This window comes from Theropithecus gelada, chromosome 7a (assembly GCF_003255815.1).
Source record: "Theropithecus gelada isolate Dixy chromosome 7a, Tgel_1.0, whole genome shotgun sequence".
Taxonomy (NCBI): Eukaryota; Metazoa; Chordata; class Mammalia; order Primates; family Cercopithecidae; genus Theropithecus; species Theropithecus gelada.
This window is the reverse complement of record NC_037674.1, coordinates 6,254,787-6,268,105: the sequence shown is the minus strand read 5'-3', so window position 1 is coordinate 6,268,105 and position 13,319 is coordinate 6,254,787. Positions and strand designations below refer to the sequence as shown.

At 46.5% G+C, this 13,319-nt stretch overlaps 1 protein-coding gene across 4 annotated transcripts in view; it reads right to left on the bottom strand.

Moving 5' to 3' along the window:
• The window catches only part of TRPM1 (transient receptor potential cation channel subfamily M member 1), a 149,222-nt gene that overhangs the window by 93,184 nt on the left and 42,719 nt on the right, over positions 1-13,319 (bottom strand). For 3 of the 4 annotated variants that reach the window (XR_003120192.1, XM_025389929.1, XM_025389928.1), the window contains exon 1: positions 1,933-2,191. The exons of the other annotated variant lie outside the window; for it this stretch is intronic. The gene's annotated coding sequence lies outside the window, so the exon portion shown is untranslated. Of the gene's footprint in view, positions 1-1,932; positions 2,192-13,319 lie in introns of those variants that run through there. 4 annotated transcript variants of the gene reach the window in all.

The window sequence follows — 13,319 nt, the reverse complement described above, 5'->3', positions numbered from 1 at the left end:
CCTCCTTCTCCCCTTCCCCCCTTCCTCCCTTCCTCCCTCCCTCCCTTCCTTCTTTAATGGAGTCTCACTCTGTCACCCAGGCTGGAGTGCAGTGCCGCAATCTCAGCTCACTGCAACCTCCACCTCCTGGGTTCAAGTGATTCTCCTGCCTCAGCCTCCCGAGTAGTTGGGACTACAGGTGTGTGCTACCACGCCCAGCTAATTTTTGTATTTTTAGTAGAGTCAGGGTTTCACCATGTTGACCAGGATGGTCTCTATCTCTTGACCTGTGATCCGCCCACCTCAGCCTCCCGAAGTGCTGGGATTACAGGTGTGAGCCACTGCCCCTGGCCCTGCAAATATTTTCATTCCTCCTTACCTCCCCCACTACTTCTGCTAATTTTTGCTAAGGTTTTAAAAAACATACACATTGTATACATGCACCAAAATATCACACGTACCCCCAAAATATGCACAACTATGATGTATCAATAAAAAGTACAAAAGATATATTTTCTGGGAAATAAAGGAAAATGAATTTGTGATAGAAAATGATTAAAGAAAAAGAAAAATGTAGAAATGTACAAAGGAATAAACAAACACCACCCATAAGGCCTCCATCCTAAAACGACTGATATTTCCGTGTATTCCTAGGCTTTTTCTGTGACTAGATTAGACAGGTGCATGTGTGTGTAATGAAAAACACAATAATTCTGCATGGTTATTATGCCTTTTTCTCTGTCATTTTAAAAGTGACTGTGGGCCGGGCGCGATGGCTCAAGCCTGTAATCCCAGCACTTTGGGAGGCCGAGACGGGCGGATCATGAGGTCAGGAGATCGAGACCATCCTGGCTAACACGGTGAAACTCCGTCTCTACTAAAAAATACAAAAAACTAGCCGGGCAAAGTGGCGGATGCCTGTAGTCCCAGCTACTCGGGAGGCTGAGGCAGGAGAATGGCGTGAACCCGAGAGGAGGAGCTTGCAGTGAGCTGAGATCCGGCCACTGCACTCCAGCCTGGGCGGCAGAGCGAGACTCCGTCTCAAAAAAAAAAAAAAAAAGTGACTGTGTGATGTTTCATCCTATGGACAGACCATGATTTATGTGTCCAGCCCTCTGCTTCTGGGCATTTGGGTTGTTCGCTGTGCTTTCCGGTGGCACACGATGCTGTGTCAATGTTGGCATCCCTTCAGGATTCTCTCCTCAGGATGGGTTCCTAGGTGTGGACTTGCAGGGCTTTGCTGCATGTTGTTGAACTGCCTTCCAGAAACCAGTTTGCACTCCTCCCAGCAGTGAGAGGGAGCAGTACTCTCCCCTCCTGATGCTGTTCTGTGTAGCCAATCTCTTCCCCAAGGCTTTCACAAGTAAAATATCAGCTATTATGGCTTAGAAGTGTAAATGCTGTTTCTCCTAGAACTTCAGCATTTCCTGGGGTTCTAAGGAAGGTGCACCTTTTCCCCCAAGCAAAGTAAGATGCTAAGAAATGACAGGCAAGAAGTGGAGGCCTGGAGCCGGGGCTTCTGAGCAGATCCCTGGCACCTGGATTTAGAAGCTGGCCCCAAGGGAAGCTCAGAGGGTTTCAGCCTCTTTGTGACCAGCTGACAGAGTGCTTGTCCCCTCTGAATCAACCTGGTGGGTCCCTTCTGCTGAGAGAGCCTCTTGGAACCCAGGCTGAACACAGGTTCACCAGCTGTTCCATAGGGTCCTGTCCAACCAGCCTCAAGAGGAGGGGAGCAACAGGCCCGAGGAAGCACATGGAGCTTGCCCGCACCTGACCTTACTTGTACCTGAGCCTACCTGCACCTGAGGTTACCAGCGCCTGAGCTTACCTGAGTCTGTGGTTATCTGCACCTGAGTTTGTCCACGCTTGAGTTTACCCACACCTGAGCTTACCCACACCTGAGGATACCTGCGCCTGACCTCCCTTCACCTGCTTACCCGCATCTGAGCTTACCTGCCACAGCAGTGGAATGGAGAGGGCACGGCTCAGGCTCTTCCAGCCTCCTCCTTGGACAGGGCAGGGAGCTGGATGAGGAGGGCCCAGCCTTTAAGAGGAGCAGTCCCCATGAGGAGCATGTGAGCACTTGGGCCTGGGCCCTCATGATCCCTGTGAAGCGATGGCCCCATGACCTGGCTCCCAGGCCAGAAAAGGAAGCCAGGGCCCCAAGCTTCCAGGCTGTTCCATGTGGAATCCACAAAGGCGGCCTTAGGATGTGAGAGAGGTAGGGGAGCTAGAGCTTTCCCTTTGAAGTGGCCCCGCCACGTCCCCCTCCCACCCAGCCAGCCCCTCCCTGGCTGGAAATGTCAGCAGGGTTTGCGTAATCGAGACAATTGGACACAATTGTTCTTTCAGAATCCCCTCATCAGCCGGGCAGTGCTCGCTCCCCGGGGAGCCTGGAGAAGGCGGCACATGGCATTAATTACTGCTAATCCTTCTTCATCTAAGTTGGGCCTGAGGTCAGGGTGAACCCAGCTGCAAATGCAGTGTGAGCCCCACATGACTCTCAGCCCCTTCTGAGTGCTTTTAATCCCTGCTCTCCCCACTTCACCAGGAGCTTGCCTGCCCGGCATCCACAGTCACCTGAAAACCACCGTGGTGGGAGCTCTGTTGGATGCGCTGTAGCAGTATGCATGGTTATTCCAGCTGTCCACGAGCTTTCTCAGCCCAGGAGGAAAGAAACCCAAACCCTGAACTATCCCTCTTTGCAGAGGGGCTGGGTCTTCCCCAGCATCTGAGGCTCTTGGGCATTGGCCACCTCCCCCTTCTCACAGAGGAGCAGACAGGTCGGACGGAAGGGAAATTAGGGCTGTTCCCGTTTTACAGAAGAGGACTCTGAGCCACGTGACAGGGTGGCTTGCCCGGAGAGCAGGTGGGGTGGAGCGGGAGTGCCCAGGTTGTCATGTTCCGCCCGTATGTAGAGTCCTGAAGGTGGAGGCTGGGCTCACTCCCCCACCCCATGCCTGGCAGACAGCGAGTCTCTGAACTTCTGATGGAAGCACGTGTGCCAGGCCATTTTCTTGGTCTGTCTTTGCTTTCATTAGTTTCACTCGGGGTCTGTCCCCACAGAGTGGTCGGCAGAGGGTCAGGTGAGGGGCTCCCACGTGCTTTGCTGGAGCGGGCACAGCCCCGGGGGGTGCAGTGCCTGCAGCAGCAGCCCTGGCCTGGCTCCTGGGTCTTCTTTCTTGAACTGGTGTTGGCTCCTCAGGCCTGAGAGAGTCACGGCTTCATCGGGAGCCCTTCCAGGGCCTGAGGGAGGGTACTACGTGGCCGGAATTCTGAAGGCACAGTCAGGACAATCCGGGGCATCTGAAATCAGTCTGGGAGCCGTGGGGAAAGGCCACATGGGGAAGTGAGCTGATGGCCGGCACTGCCACAGCTGGGAGGTGTGGAGGCTCTGTGGTCAGTGCCAATGACCAGCCCCAACCCGGCCGGCTGCCATTCAGTGGCTCTCCAGGCAGTGGGCCCTTCACTAGACAAATACGTTCTTTTTCAGTTTCAGATAAGCTGGAAACAATGGGAGCCCCAACCTTCCCCAAGAGAATACCCTCCTCCCCAGGGTCCGTGCAGTGCGGCCTGCAACTGGGAGCTGAGATGTCCTACACAGTGGCCACAAGGCACGTGTGGCTACGGAGCGCTGGAAACAGCCAGTCAGAATCGAGATGTGCTCTGAATGTAAAATATACACAGGATTGCCAAGACTTGTGATAATAATTGATTGTACGTTGAAATATTTAGAACATATTGGGTTGAATTGAATGTTATTAATTTTTTTCACCTGCCTCTATTTACATTTCAAAACCGACTACTAGAAAATTAAAAATTGGCCCAGCTCACACCTGAAATTCCAGCACTTTGGGAGGCTGAGGTGGGTGGATCACCTGAGGTCAGGAGTTCGAGACCAGCTTGGCCAACATGGTGAACCCTCATCTCTACTAAAAATATAAAAATTAACCAGGAGTAGTGGTGGGTGCCTGTAATCCCAGCTACTGGGGAGGCTGAGGCAGCAGAATCACTTGAACCCGGGAGGCGGAGGTTGCAGTGAGCCGAGATAACACCACTGCACTCCAGCCTGGGCGACAGAGTAAGACTGTCAAAAAAAAAGAAAAGAAAAGAAAAGAAAATTTAAAATTGCCTCTACTCTGTGGCTCACAGCTGTGGCTCACCCTGTATTTCTGTTGGGCGGTGTTGAACTTCTACTGCAGGGGAAGGGGGTTCTCACCAGACTGCCTACTCTCCAGAGGCATCCTCCCCCATGAAGTCACTTGGATGACCTGGTGCATGGACACAGTGTATGAGGACTGTGGAGAGACGCTGTAAGGTCTGAGAATCATTATGTGTCTGTGGAGCTGTCTGAGGAAACAAGAACAGCACCGCAAAGGGTGGATACTGACCACTCACTCCTCACCCAGCTGTGGGGGCGGGGTCCTTCTCGTCATGGGTGAGGAATGAGGACACATTCCTCAGAGGGAATGAGGCCAGCTGGCGGGCACAGTTGGTGAGAGTGTGGGGACAGTGACCTGTGTGCTCACCTGTGTGGGGCCCTGAGGAGGTCGTGGAAAGTCCCCAGGCTGACAGGGGACACACCAGGTGGAGGCCCAAGGGTCCTGGTTGGACTCTGAGATGAGACAGCAATACTGTTTCTCATGTTCCTTCGTTCCCTGCATTTCCTGACCAATAGTTACGTCTCGAAACCTGTTCAGATTCAAGGTGAACTTCTGCGACAAGACTGGTGGTGGTGTGTCCTTCTGTTAGGAGCCAACTCTTTTGCAATGCTGGTGGACTTTGATGATGACTGTCTAGGGCCATGATATCCCTAGGACTTGCAAAATGGTGATTTTTTTTTTTTTTTGAGACAGAGTCTTGCTCTGTTGCCCAGGCTGGAGTGCAGTGGCTTGATCTTGGCTCACTGCAACCTCCGCCTCCTGAGTTCACGCCATTCTCCTGCCTCAGCCTCCCAAGTAGCTGGGACTACAGGCACCCGCCACCACCCCCGGCTAATTTTTTGTATTTTTTAGTAGAGACGGGGTTTCACCGTGTTAGCCAGGATGGTCTCGATCTCCTGACCTTGTGATCCACCCGCCTCGGCCTCCCAAAGTGCTGGGATTACAGGCGCGAGCCACCACACCTGGCCGCAAAATGGTGATCTTCTAATTAGGTCAACTGTTCTTTATTTGTTAGCTGGAATTCATCTATAAAGAGAAACTTTCCCTGGGCAGATTTGGTCACCCTGAGGCACAGCTTGCAGAGGAAAGACAGGGAAAAAGGTTTCCCTCTCCAGAGGAATTGGTTGGTTCCCTGGCCTCATTCCAATGTGATTAATGCATTCCTTTTCTTCAGAGTGTCAGGATGAATTCGTGGATTTGAACATAGTTGATGCATTTAAATCCACAGCAGTTATTTTTCTCACTATTGTTCGCATGGTCCCAGTTTCACAAAGGCTCCTGAATCCTTCTGACACCACCCCAGGAGTCTCTGAGAGCTCCTTTGCTATCTGGAATGCAAAGATGTTTTGGGATCGTCTTGTACATTTCTTGCCCCAGATCTGGGCTCAGGCACTTCTCCAAGGAGCCCTGATTCCTTTGAGTGAGAAACAGTATTCAGAAACTAGGATGTGCTTCTGAACTGAATTGTTTCTGAGCCTTTTCAGCAGGCGGAATTATGAAGCTGTGTGTGTATGTGTGTGTGTGAGTGCACGCATCTGTAAAGAAAATGCATCATGAATGTATGCTGATAATTTTCAATTCAAATTTAGAAACAGAGGGATTTTACTTAACTTCCTTGATTTTATGTTTGTGTCTCTTTCTGCTTATGCTAAAAGCCTTATTCCTAATGACATTAAAAGCTTTCTCTTTTGCTTTATCCTGAATATAGTTTCAAGTAACATACCCATATTGCTAACAGTACTGGAAGCAGCTTAAAACATTGTTTTGCTGTTCTTTTTCACCTTGCATATGTCCTGTTAGGTTTTCTCAAGAACTTAAAGTTATTACTCTCTGTGTGGTTATTCTACACACTTGATACATAGCAAGTTTGGGGAACGCAGTACCCCAGAACTGTGGGGAGACGCTGGCATGTCTGAGAATTAGTATGCGTCCAGTGACCTGTCTGAGCAAACAATAGCACTAACGCTAAAGGCAGATTTCCAGTAAGATTCACTCATTGAATTTTCCATTGGATTTCCATGCATTATTTTAGGAACTGGTTTTTAAATATAAGTCTGTTTTATAATTAAGTGAAACATTTGCATTTTGGCAAAGTCCAATCTGCAAACAAGATTCTTTCAGAGTAGTCTGGCTATGGCATCTGTCTTTCTCCCTCGTTCTTCTTTTCCCACAAGTAAACTTTTTTTTTTTTTTGAGATGGAGTTTCGCTCTTGTTGCCCAGGCTGGAGTGCAGGGGTGCGATCTCAGCTCATGGCAACTTCTGTCTCCTGGGTTCAAGTGATTTTTCTGCCTTAGTCTTCCAAGTAACTGGGACTACAGGCACGTGCCACCATGTCTGACTAATTTTGTATTTTTAGTAGACACAGAGTTTCACCATGTTGGTCATGCTGGTCTCAAACTCCTGACCTCAGGTGATCCGCCCACCTCAGCCTCCCAAAGTGCTGGGATTACAGGTGTGAGCCACCATGCCTGGCTGCCACAAGTAAACTTAAAAAAAAATTATTATTTTATCCTTTCACTTTTTAAGTGTAAATATATACGTATTGTTTCTCTCTGCCTCTTTCTCACATACATGGTAGAGGACTTTACACACTTTGCTTTGCTTTTGGCACTTCACTTCTCCAGTTTTCTTGGAGAGGACATGGCTGCCCCTCATTTCTTTTGACAGCTGTGTGGTTCCAATCCCTGAGTGGATGCATGAGAGTTGATTGAACCAGACCCGTGTCAATGGGCACTTGGGTGGCTCTTGGTCTCTACAAATAGCACAGCAACAAAAAGTCTTGCCACATGTCCTTTTGCATTTGTTTGTAATCTTTAGGTTAGATTCCGAGAAGTGAGATTGCTGGGATTAAGGGTATAAATATGAAATTTGCTAATATTGCAAAACTTTCCTTCACAGAGATTATAGCATTTTGCATTTCCAGTGGGATTTTATGAGTCCTTGTTTTCCTATAGCCTCACCAACATAATAAGTTGTTAAACTTTTAGAATTTTGCCAATCTTAATAGGAAATGGTTTGTCAATGTAGTTTTGGCCTATAGTTGTCTTCATTTTTTGGATGCTGTTGTCTGGTTTTGGTATCTGGGTAAAACTGGCCTCATAGAACGAGTTGGGAAAAGACCCCCCGCCTCCTCTATTTTCTGTAAGAGTTTGTGAAAGATTGGTCTTCATTACTCTTTACAAGTTTGGTAGAATTTACCAGTGAAGCCTTCTGGGACTGTGGTTTTCTTTATGGGAAGTTTAAAAATTAATACTCCAATGTCTTTACTTTTTATAGGTCTGTTCAGATTTTTCTGTTTCTCCTTGAGTCAGTTTCAGTAATTTGTCTTTTCAGGAATGTGTCCATTTCATCCAGGTTTTAAAATCTGTTGGCATCCAGTTATTCATGGTGTTCCCTTACAATCCTTTATATTAATGTGTCTAGAAGGTCATTAGTGATGCCTCGTTTTCATTCCTGATTTTAGCAATTTGAGTCTTCTCTGTTGTTTAGATGGACAGTCTAGCTAAAGGTTTTTCAATTTTGTTGACCATTTCAGGGAATCAACTTTTGGTTTCATTGATTTCTTCTATTGTTTTTCTATTCTTTATTTTATTTTTTCCATGTTAGTCTTGTTTTATTCCTTCTGCTTGATTTGGGTTTAGTTTGCTTGTCTTCTTCTGTTTTCTAGAGTTGAAGGTTAGGTTGTTTATTTGAGATCTTTCATTCTTAATATGGGTGTTTACAGCTATAAATTTCTCTCTGAGCACCATTTTAGCTGCATCCAATATACTTTTTCATATTTGTTCATCTTAAAATATTTTATAAGTTTTCCTGTGACTTTTTTAGCCCACTGGTTACTTAGGAGTATGTACTTTAATGTCCACTTTTGAATTTCTCAAGTTTTTTTCTTTTCTTTTTTTTTTTTTTTGAGACAGAATCTTGCTCTGTTGCCCACACTGGAGTGCAGTGGCATGATCTCAGCTCACTGCAACCTCCGCCTCCTGGGTTCAGGTGATTCTCCTGCCTCAGCCTCCCAAGTAGCTGGGATTATAGGCATGTGACCCCATGCCCAGCTAATTTTTGTTTTTTTAGTAGAGACGGGGTTTCCCCATGTTGGCCAGGCTGGTCTCGAACTCCTGACCTCAGGTGATCCGCCCACTTTGGCCTCCCAAAGTGTTGGGTTTACAGGCATGAGCCACCAGGCCTGTCCGACTTTTTTTCTATTATTGATTTCTAATTTAATTCCACTGTGGCTGGACAACATACTTTGCATGACTTTAAAAATCCTTTTATACTTATTAAGGCTTGTTTTTTGGCCTAGCATATGGTCTGTCCTAGAGAATGGTCCATGTGCACATGATAAGAATTTGTATTTTGTGTATTTTGTTGTTGGGTGTAGTATACTCTTAGACGTCTGTTAGGTCAATGTAGTTTTAATTTGCATTTATCTTACTATAAGTAAGGTTGGCATCTTTTCATGTGTAAGGGCCATCTGTATTTCTGTTTCTGTGAACTTTCCACATCTCTTGCTCATTTTTCTATAGGGTCTTTTTCTTTATTTTATGTGATTTGAGATGGAGTTTTGCTCTTGTTGCCCAGGCTAGAGTACAGTGGCACGATCTCAGCTCACTGCAACCTCCACGTCCCGGGTTCAAGTGATTCTCTAGCCTCAGCCTCCCTAGTAACTGGGATTACAGGCATGTGCCACCATGCTCAGCTAATTTTGTATATTTTAGTAAAGACAGGGTTTCTCCATGTTGGTCTGGCTGGTCTTGAACTGCTGACCTCAGGTGATCCATCCGCCTTGGCCTCCCAAAGTTCTGGGATTACAGGCGTGAGCCACTGCGCCCAGCCTTTTTTCTTTATTTTTAAAGCTTGTTCCTACATACCAAATATGGTGAAATTTTGACTTTAATAAAGTGGCAAATATTTTTTCCAGCTTGTCACCTGTCTTTTGACTTTACCTACTTGCCCTGGCTTCTTGCTTCCTCGATATCCACAGTCTATTTAATTCAATTTATCATTGAGATCACCTCTCCCATGCTCCAGACACTGCTGGTGCGGTGTGGAGATATGGGAGTGACTCAGAAATGACTTTTAAGGGTTTGCAGGCTAGTGGGGGAGCCAGTGCTCATATAAACACATTTGAAATACAAGGCAGACTCTAGGAAGCATTGCAATCAGCTTTGACAAGCAAGAGGAAAGCATAAAGGGAGAGGGAGCTTCCAAAAGAAAGAGGAGTAATGGGCCAGGTGAGGTGACTCACACCTGTAATCTCAGCTATTATGGAGGCTGAAGCAGGAGAATCACTTGAACCTGGGAAGCAGAGGTTGCAGTGACCCGAGATTGCGCCACTGCACTCCAGCTTGGGCAACAGAGTGAGACTCTGTCTCAAAAAAAAAAAAAAAAAAGAGAGAGAGAAGAAAAAAAAGAAAGAGGAGGCCAGGTGCGGTTGCTCACGCCTGTAACCCCAGTACTTTGGGAGGCCAAGGCAGGTGGATCACCTGAGGTCTGGAGTTCGAGATCAGCCTGGCCAACATGATGAAACCTCATCTCTACTAAAAATACAAAAAATTAGCTGGGCGTATTGGTGGATGCCTGTAATCCCAGCTATTATGGAGGCTGAGGCAGGAGAATCGCTTGAACCTGGGAGGCAAAGGTTGCAGTGACCTGATATCATGCCACTGCACTCCAGCCTGGGCAACAGAGTGAGACTCTGTCTTAAAAGAAAAAAAAAAAATGAGGAGTAATGGAGTTTCAAACTGAGCATATAGTTTGGATGGGAGTCCTGGCAGCAGACTTGAGGAAAGGGGGCACTTTAGAGTTGGAGATGGCAGACAGTAGGGCATCAGGGCAAACATCCTGTGAGCTGGAGCTTGGTTCCCAGGCTGGAGATGGGTGGTGGGCAGAGAAAGAGGACAATAATGCTGGGGACAGAGGGCAGGTGTGTGGCAGGGTGGGAGTCCAAGGGCTCAGGCCACCACTGGCCAAGCAAAAGTTTTGTGAATCCTGATCTGAAAGCCCTGATCCAAAAACCTTCCGTTTCAAAGTCTTATTTGAAGTAAGACTTATATTGGTTCAAAAAATTATATTGCTCCTGGCATTGACTGCAGAGGTGGGCTTCCACTTTGCATACTGTTGAATTCTTTACATGTATTTAAAATAAGTTAGTACTACTACTATTACTGACTTATTGCTACTGATTCTCAGTTGGCAGAATCTCTGAAATAAATAAAAGTGGTAGGTTAAAAAAAATCTTTGTTTTGTAAATTAAATGTATATTTCATTGAAAAATGTCTCTATGAATTAAGAAGGCTAGAGGGTAATTTAAAATCTTTTGGTGTTGTTGTAAAAGATAATTACAAAGTAAACAAATGGATAACTAGATTGGACAAAGACGTAGAGGTCTATCAATACTTTCGATTACCGTAAACTCTGCTTCCATCTCTCTACTGACTGACAAAAAAATAAAGCAGGTTTCCCCACTTGGAGGAAAATAAGATCGTTGGATATTTGGAACGTGGGTCTTGGAAACTCCTCTCTTTGTCTGGGAGGCAGAGGGTCTTCCCAGTGAGCCTTAAGATCCAAGTTGGCCAAAATATGCTAGCCATTCTCTGTAGGCCGCCCACCCCCATCAACAGGTGAACGTTGGCAGCGGCCTTTTCACACCACTCTTCTCCACCCCATGGCTCAGGGTTTAGGAAGTGAGAGCTCCTGAGGCCCCTCTATTTCTCCTCATCCTCCATTGGAGGACACAGGCTTGTGGGGACTGGCCATGGAGGTATCAGTGGGAGAATTGAAATTGGACAGTGACTTCCTGTCTGGTTGTAAGAACCTTCTTTTCATTTTTTTCTCTTTTCTTTTTCTTTCTTTCTCTTTCTTTTCTTTCTTTCTTCTCTCTCTTTCTCTCTCTCCTCGCTCCCTCCCTCCTTCCCTTCCTTCCTTCCTTCTCTGCTCCTCAGTGGGTCGTGTTGCAGTGCTGGCAGATGATGTGTGCTAGAATAACACACACACGGATAAAAAAACCTGCCAAGCATTTAATGTGTTTTTTTTTTTTTTTTTTAAATCTTCAGAATACTCTCTACAGTGAAAATAAAACCAGTGACTTTGTGGTGGAGATAATCCATTGTGTTACAGCTTTGTAGCTGTAAACCCAGTGTGGCCATGGAGGTTGGTCCTGGATCCTGCCATGAGGAAAGGTTGCAGCTGGAGCTTCTGGAAGTTCCAAGGAGAGAGCATTATCTGAGCTGGTTTTCCTTCTCATCAAACGTCTAACATCTCATTAATCTGCAACTACACTAACTGCATGTAAGAAGCTCCAGTGCCTCACTGTGCTGGCATCCCTGAGAGTCTCAGTGTAACGTTCTACCCTCTGCTGGGACCTAATGGAGGACTTTCAAATCCCAACACCATAGCTAACGCTTCTGAAGTCTTCACTCTGGAGTGATGGCAAAACTCCCAAAATGTGGGTCCAATTATATTGGACAAGTTGATTCGACCTTTTCTTCCTTCAAGATGTCTGTGTTCCTGAAAAGAAATCTGGGCAGGAATAATGGCAAGAGATGATTTTGCCTCCATCTGACTTAAAGCTTCTTTTGTTGATAGCAGCAGACTGCATAAGAACAGGATCTTCAGGAGACAAAATGATGCTCCTGAGCCCCATGTAGGCAGCTGTGGCTCCTCACAGTCCACACGGGAAGCTGTCTCAGTGTTAGCAAGAGCTCAACGCATGGCACCCCTCTTCACACCAGGCGCCCAGGGCGTTATTTCTATCTCCTGTGTCCTCGTGCCCTGTTGAAATGGCGGCGCTCATAGCAGTCTTCAAGTTGATCTCCTGTTAGTGTCATGTCCTTTAAGTAATGCTTTATAACTCCTAAAATCTGAATTTTACCCCATTTGGTTACAATAACCGATAAAGCAAAACAAAGCACCCCCAAAAAGTTTGGCTGTACCTAATCGCAGTGAAACTTTTGTTCTGGGAATAGAGTATGGTTACCCGAATCTTTTGTTTAAGTAAGCAGAAAGACTTTGCATCTTAATCTTTTGAAAAAGTCTTTGGAAAAGTTTGAAACACAGGCCAAAGCAAGGCTGCTAAGAGAAAGGTAGCGAGTGTGAGCACACAGAGCTTAGAGGGGTAGGACAAGTGCTGGAAAGTGTGGCAACAGAAGAAGGGATGTGGCATTCTACTTTTTAAAGCTCATTCCTTCTTCCCAAGTTGATTCAGAAATTGAGTGGCTGGGAGCTGTGGCTCATCCCTGTAATCCTGGCACTTTAGGAGGCCGAGGTGGGTGGATCACCTGAGGTCGGGAGTTCACGACCAGCCTGACCAACATGGAGAAACCCTATCGCTACTAAAAATACAAAATTAGCTGGGCATGGTGGCGCATGCCTGTAATCCCAGCTACTCGGGAGGCTGAAGCAGGAGAATCGCTTGAACCTGGGAGGCGGAGGTTGTGGTGAGCCGAGATCATGCCACTGCACTCCAGTCTAGGCTCTTGAGCAGACAAGAAACACCCTGGTTAAAGATTGCTAACAATTAGTCCCAAATCCTCCCCAGTCCTGAGAAACTTTGCTTAGCAGAGGTTTCTCCATCCCACTATGCCCCGCCGCCCCCCCTCCCCTGTCCTTCCTGCCAGGGGGCCAATTAAACTGTGTGTTTTTTTTTTTTTTTCAATTGGCTGAGATAAAAAGGAACAGTGTCCACTTTGAGGGGTTCCTAACTCGGAGATAGTTCTTCTTAGAGTATTGCATCTGCCCAGGGGCGATATTCTCTAAACTGGGCTTTTTAGACCTCAGGCATTCTCAACAAAAAAGATTCCATGTGAACTAAATTAGGGCAACTCTACTTCCTATATTTTCCTCTTGGAGATTCACAATGCATATTAGGATATTAGAATTCTGAGAAGTCTTGCCGCAAACAGCCCCCTTTCCTTTCATGTAATCCAGCATTCCTCAAACTCATTTGCCCGTAGTATCTTTTTTCTTCTGAAATACCTCTTAATATTTCGCATAGCGAAAGTATCATAACAGAGGACTTGAAAATAATCAGATTAACACGATGTTAACCATTTGAGGTGCTGGTGACTGTTCGTGTTGGAGCAGACTGCTTCCTGAAGTCCCATTCAGAGGGCCGGAGCAGGTTCTTGACAGCAGGACCCCTGTCCAGGGCTGCTGTCTTGGTTTTGGTGAGATACGAT